Source organism: Heterodontus francisci, chromosome 11, assembly GCF_036365525.1.
Source record: "Heterodontus francisci isolate sHetFra1 chromosome 11, sHetFra1.hap1, whole genome shotgun sequence".
In the NCBI taxonomy this organism is placed as follows: domain Eukaryota; kingdom Metazoa; phylum Chordata; class Chondrichthyes; order Heterodontiformes; family Heterodontidae; genus Heterodontus; species Heterodontus francisci.
Genome location: NC_090381.1, coordinates 46,206,363 through 46,212,362, shown reverse-complemented (window position 1 = coordinate 46,212,362; position 6,000 = coordinate 46,206,363).

Here is a 6,000-nt window from a genome sequence, read left to right as displayed (position 1 = left end):
GAGCTTCTCTATTGTAAATGCTCCTACTTCTTGTGGTGCCCCTCACCTGCTCTTTGGTCCTCACTCTTGTTAAACTATATCCCCTACTAGACTTCCTATCCATTTCTGGACGACTACTACTCGACCTGTCCCTTCTATGACCAGACTTCCTTTCACAAGTTCATGACCGTTTCCTTGGACTATGATCATCGTCAGGCCCACTGTCTGAACTTCTGCCTTCCACATTTTTACTTCCTTCTGCCAAACTATAGGTCAGATTTCCTGTACCTTGTCTTGCACATTCATCCAAGTTTTGTTTTTCCCTGTGGCCTTTCCTGCCCTTCCTATAATGGTGGCTTCCCTCCATTTACTGTCCCCTTCTGGCATATACATTACTCTAGTCCCAACTTTCAGTAACTGGCCTTCGGGATAAATGATCTTGATCTTGATCTTCACTATCACTTGGTCCACTCTCAGTTCGCCCTTTATTTGCCACAGTCTGTTGCTCATAAATGTCTGACATATGTGCATGCGAAGTATAGGGTGCATCATCAGTGTCCATAATTTGTTAAGATTTGGTCAATGTATTATCGGTGCCAATAAGTCGTGAGGAATGTACTCGAATGGTTTGGTTGCCATGTTGCAAAATTACGGTTTTGCCATCAGTGCCTATAACCCTTACTGGGTCTCTCCATTCTTTCTGAGCTTTTTTGTAATACACTATGTCCCCAGTATTAAAATTCTTTTCTGATGACCTGATCCGATACCTCAAAGCTCTCCTGATTTTTTCTGAAACCTTTGCCTTAGTAAATGCTCTTCTCCCTGCATGCATGGTATTCAAATGTTCCGCAAATATTGAACTAATTGTAGTCCCCTCTAAAGCCAGGGAATGGTCCCACATTACCAAAGGTATTTTTGGATTCCTGTCTTAAACTAATTGATAGTGGTTGTAGCCCCTAACCATTTGAAGCATGTTTTCATATGTACTGCCCACACCAGAGCAGTCATCAATTTACAATTTGGTTGGTCGGCTAAAACTTTTCAGAGCATTTTTTCAATCAAAACGTGATTTTTCTCACAAATCCCGTTTGTCATGCTCGGCCCCCACCTGCCAAGAATGAGGCACATTAATTTTGTCAAGAACATTGATTTTTAACTGTTGCTGGACCGAGGAAAAGACTTGTTAAACAGACCAGCCGTGGCTGGAAAATATATTTGCATAGGGTAAATAAGATTAGAGAGGTAAATGTGTGGCTCAAAGATTGGTGTGGGAGAAACGGGTTCCGATTCATGGGACACTGGCACCAGTACTGGGGAAAGAGTGAGCTGTTCCGTTGGGATGGGCTTACTTGAACCATGTCCTGGTGAATCGTATAACTAGGGTTGTAGATAAGGCTTTAAACTAATTAGTGGGGGGGAAGGTTCAATTGAAAGGAAGTTTAAAAAGTCAAAAAGTAATGAGAGAGCAGAGGTGCAGGGTAGTGAAGGAGCATACATTAATCAGAGAGTGACAGGAAGGGACAGAGAATACAAGCATCAGAGTCCAGCAGAAATTAGAACCAGAGTAGGTAAAAATGGTAAAAAGTCAAAGCTTAAGGCTCTTTATCTGAATGCATGTAGCATTTGTAACAAGATAGATGAGCTGATGGCGCAGATCGAAATAAATGAATATGATTTGATAGCTATCACTGAACGTGGTTGCAGGATGACCAGGACTGGAATCTTAATGTTCAAGGATATTTGATGTTCCAGAAGAATAGGCAGAAAGGAAAAGGAGGTGGGGTAGCTTTGTTATTAAAGGGAGGGACCAGTGCAGTTGTGAGTAATGATATAGGTGTAATAGATCATGATGTAGAATCAGTTTAGGTGGAAATAAGGAATAACAAGGGAAAGAAATCACAGGAGGGAGTAGTCTACAGGCACCAAAGAGTTGCCTCTCTGTAGCACAAGATATTAATCTGGAAATAATGGAGGTGTGTAAGAAGGGCACTGTAATTATCATGGGTGATTTTAATCTGCATATAGACTGGACAAATCAAATAGGCAAGGGTAGCATGGAAGATGAATTTGTAGAGTGCCTCAGGGATTGTTACTTAGAGCAATACATTGCACAACCTACCATGGAACAGGCTATTTTAGATTTGGTATTGTGTAATGAGATAGGATTAATAAGAGATCTCGTGGTTAAGGATCCTTTAGGGGGGAAGCGATCATAACATGGAAGAATTTCAAATTCAGTTTAAGGGTGAGCAACTTGGGTCTCAAACCAGTGTCTTCAACTTAAACAAGGGTAATTACAGAGGTATGAAGGAGTTGTCTAAAGTGGGCTGGGAAGATAGATTACAGGGGAAGTAGATGAGCAGTGGCAGACTTTTAAGCAGATATTTCATAACACTCGGCAAACATTTATTCCAGTCAGAAGGAAGGACTCGAAGAGAATGATGAACCACCCATGTATAACAAAGGAAGTTAAGGAGAGTATCAAATCAAAAACAAAGGCGTACAATGCGGCGAAAACAAGTGGTAGGCCAGAGGATTGGGAATTTTTTAGAAACCAGCAGTGGATGACTAAAAAACTAATAAAGAGGGAGAAGATTGATTATGAGAGTAAATTGGCAAGAAATATAAAAACAAACAGTAAGAGCTTCAATGGGTAGATTAAAAGGAAGAGAGTAGCTAAAGTAAGTGTGGGACCCTTAGAGGATGACACTGGGGAATTAATAACAGGGAACAGGGAAATGGCAGACAATTTAAACCAATATTTTGCGGTCTTCACGGTGGAGGACACTATAAACATCCCAACAATAATAGATGAACAAGGCGTAAATGGGAGAGAGGAACTTGCAACAATCTCTATCACGAGGGAAAAGGTGCTGGACAAACGAATGGGACTAAAGGCAGACAAGTCGCCAGGACCTGATGGCCTGCATCCAAGGGTTTTAAAAGAAGTGGCTGCAGAGATAGTGGAGGTATTGGTCATAATATACCAAAACTTACTGGATTCCGGTAGGGTACCAGTGGATTGGAAAACCGCTAATGTGACACCCCTATTCAAGAAAGGAGGGAGACAGAAAGCAGGAAACTATAGACCAGTTAGCTTAACATCAGCATTGGGAAAATGCTAGAGTCCATTATTAAGGAAGAAATAGCAGGACATTTAGAAAAATTTAATGCAATCAAACAGAGTCAACGTGGTTTTATGAAAGGGAAATCAATGTTTGACAAATTTGCTAGAGTTTAGTTTAGTTTAGTTTAGTTTAGAGATACAGCACTGAAACAGGCCCTTCGGCCCACCGAGTCTGTGCCGACCATCAACCACCCATTTATACTAATCCTACACTAATCCCATATTCCTACCACATCCCCACCTGTCCCTATATATTTCCCTACCACTTACCTATACTGGGGGCAATTTATAATGGCCAATTAACCTATCAACCTGCAAGTCTTTGGCATGTGGGAGGAAACCGGAGCACCCGGAGGAAACCCACGCAGACACAGGGAGAACTTGCAAACTCCACACAGGCAGTACCCGGAATTGAAGCCAGGTCGCTGGAGCTGTGAGGCTGCGGTGCTAACCACTGCGCCACTGTGCCGCCCCTGAGGATCTTTGAGGATATAACAAGCAGAGTAGATAAAGGGGAACCGGTAGATGTAGTGTATTTGGATTTTCAGAAGGTGTTTGATAAGGTGCCACATAAAAGGTTATTGCACAAAATAAGAGCTCAGGGTATTGGTGGTAATGTGTTTCTATCAAAGGGCATGGGGAGAAAGCAGGAACAGGTTACTGAGTTGGATGATCAGACATGATCATAATGAATGGTGGAGCAGGCTCGAAGGGCCGAATGGCCTACTCCTGCTCCTATTTTCTATGTTTCTATGTTGGCATGGATTGAGGATTGGCCAGCACACAGAAGGCAGAGAGTGGGAATAATGGGTCTTTTTCAGGTTGGAAAGCCGTAACTAGTGGGGTGCGACAAGGATCGGTCCTAGAACCTCAACTATTTACTCGCTATATTAATGACTTAGAGAAAGGGACAGAGTGTAATATATCCAAATTTGCTGACGATACAAAAATAGGTGGGAAGGCATGTTGTGATGAAGACACAAAGAATCTGCAAAGAGATATCGATAGGTTAAGTGAGTGGGCAAAAACTTGGCAGATGGTGTTCAATGTGGGAAAGTGTGAGGTAGTACACTTTGGTAGGAAGAATAAAAAGGCAGATTATTATTTAGATGGAGAAAGACTACAAAACACTGCAATAGAGAGGGATCTGGGTGTTCTTGTGCATGAAACACAAAAGGTTAGCATGCAGGTGCAGCAAGTAATTAAGAAGGCAAATGGAATTTTGGCATTTATTGCTAGGGGGTTAGAGTTTAAAAATAGGGAAGCCCTGTTACAACTGTACAGGGTGTTGGTGAGGCCACACCTGGAGTACTGCGTACAGTTTTGGTCCCCGTATTTAAAGAAGGATATACTAACATTGGAGGCAGTTCAGAAAAGGTTCACTAGGCTGATTCCTGGGATGAAGGGGTTGTCTTATCAAGAGTGGCTAAACAGCTTAGGCCTTTATTCATTGGAGTTTAGAAGAATGAGAGGTGATCTTATAGAAACATATAAGATTTTAAGGGGGCTTGACAGGATGGATGTTGAGAAGATGTTTCCAATAGTAGGGGAATCTCAAACTAGGGGACATAGTTACAGAATAAGGGGGCACACATTTAAAACTGAGAAGCAAAGGAATTTCTTCTCTCAGAGGGTGGTGAATCTCCGGAATTCTCTACCTCAGAGAGTTGTGGAGGCTAGCCAACTAAATGTATTTAAGGACGAGGTAAATAGATTTTTGAAATCTTGGGGAGTCGAGGGTTATGCGGAGCAGGCCCGAAAGAGGAGTTGAGGCCTGGGACAGATCAGCCATGATCTTATTGAATGGCAGGGCAGGCTTGAGGGGTTGAATGGCCTACTCCTGCTCCTATTTCTTATGTTCTTATGTTCTTATATTAACAGATGGTGATTGGAAGGACAAAGGACCATTCCCTGACACATTCAACCCACAATGGATGTTGATCACCAGACAGTGAGGGGGTGGCGGAGCGCATTCCAGGGCCTGCTGGGGTAATGCAATTCACAGGGGCCAGGACTGGTTAGACCAGCTCGTCGCATGACTAACTGGCTTTTCCAGGGCTTTCTTTTGAACTGGCCACAGAGAGGTTGAACTCGGAAAGACTCTTTGCTCCTGGACTGAGAAGATCTCTCCTGTCTGCTCTTTCTCACAAGCCTCTGAATCCACTGGAGACACATGAACCCCAAGGAAGAAAAGTCTCCTAAAGCGAACAACGTTTAAGAAGAATACTGGGCCCCAAGGAAAAGCAAGGTCTAAGTACAATCAAGGACTCTACAATGAGCTCGACGAACCGTAACAACAACTCTTCAGATATTGCCTCAAACTTTTCCACTTTATTTTCCTTCTGCTCTTTTCTGTCTCTATTTGCATGTGTGTATCTCGTATGCATGCTAGTTTGGGCGTGTCGTGTATCCCTAGGCATCAACTGAATTAGAGTTTAAGTTTAATAAATTTCAACCTTCTTTTCTTTAAACCTAAGAAAACCTGTTTGTGCTGGTTTCTTTGTCTTATAATTGGAAAGCGGTGAACAAGGATTCACGAAGGTGGTGCTAAAAACATGGTGTGTTTAAAATTAAACCCTGTTACGGTAAGACCAGGTGAAGGCTGAAAGGGAATCCTAGACCTCTTTTTCACCGGGTCGTAACACATTACTAAAAGGACTTTCTGCCACCTTGTGCATTGCTACAATATTCATATTTTCACACATCCTCCTGAACACATCATTGGCAAATTCTCCTCCATTGTCAGTGAGAAATCTAGCTGGTGCTGCCAGTCCCTTTCCAGTCCACCTTTCCATTATCTTGTCCACCATTACTTTTTTGTCTTTACTATAAATTACTGTTGACAGACTAAATCTAATTGCTATGTCTATAAAGTGTAGAAGAAAAATGTTTTT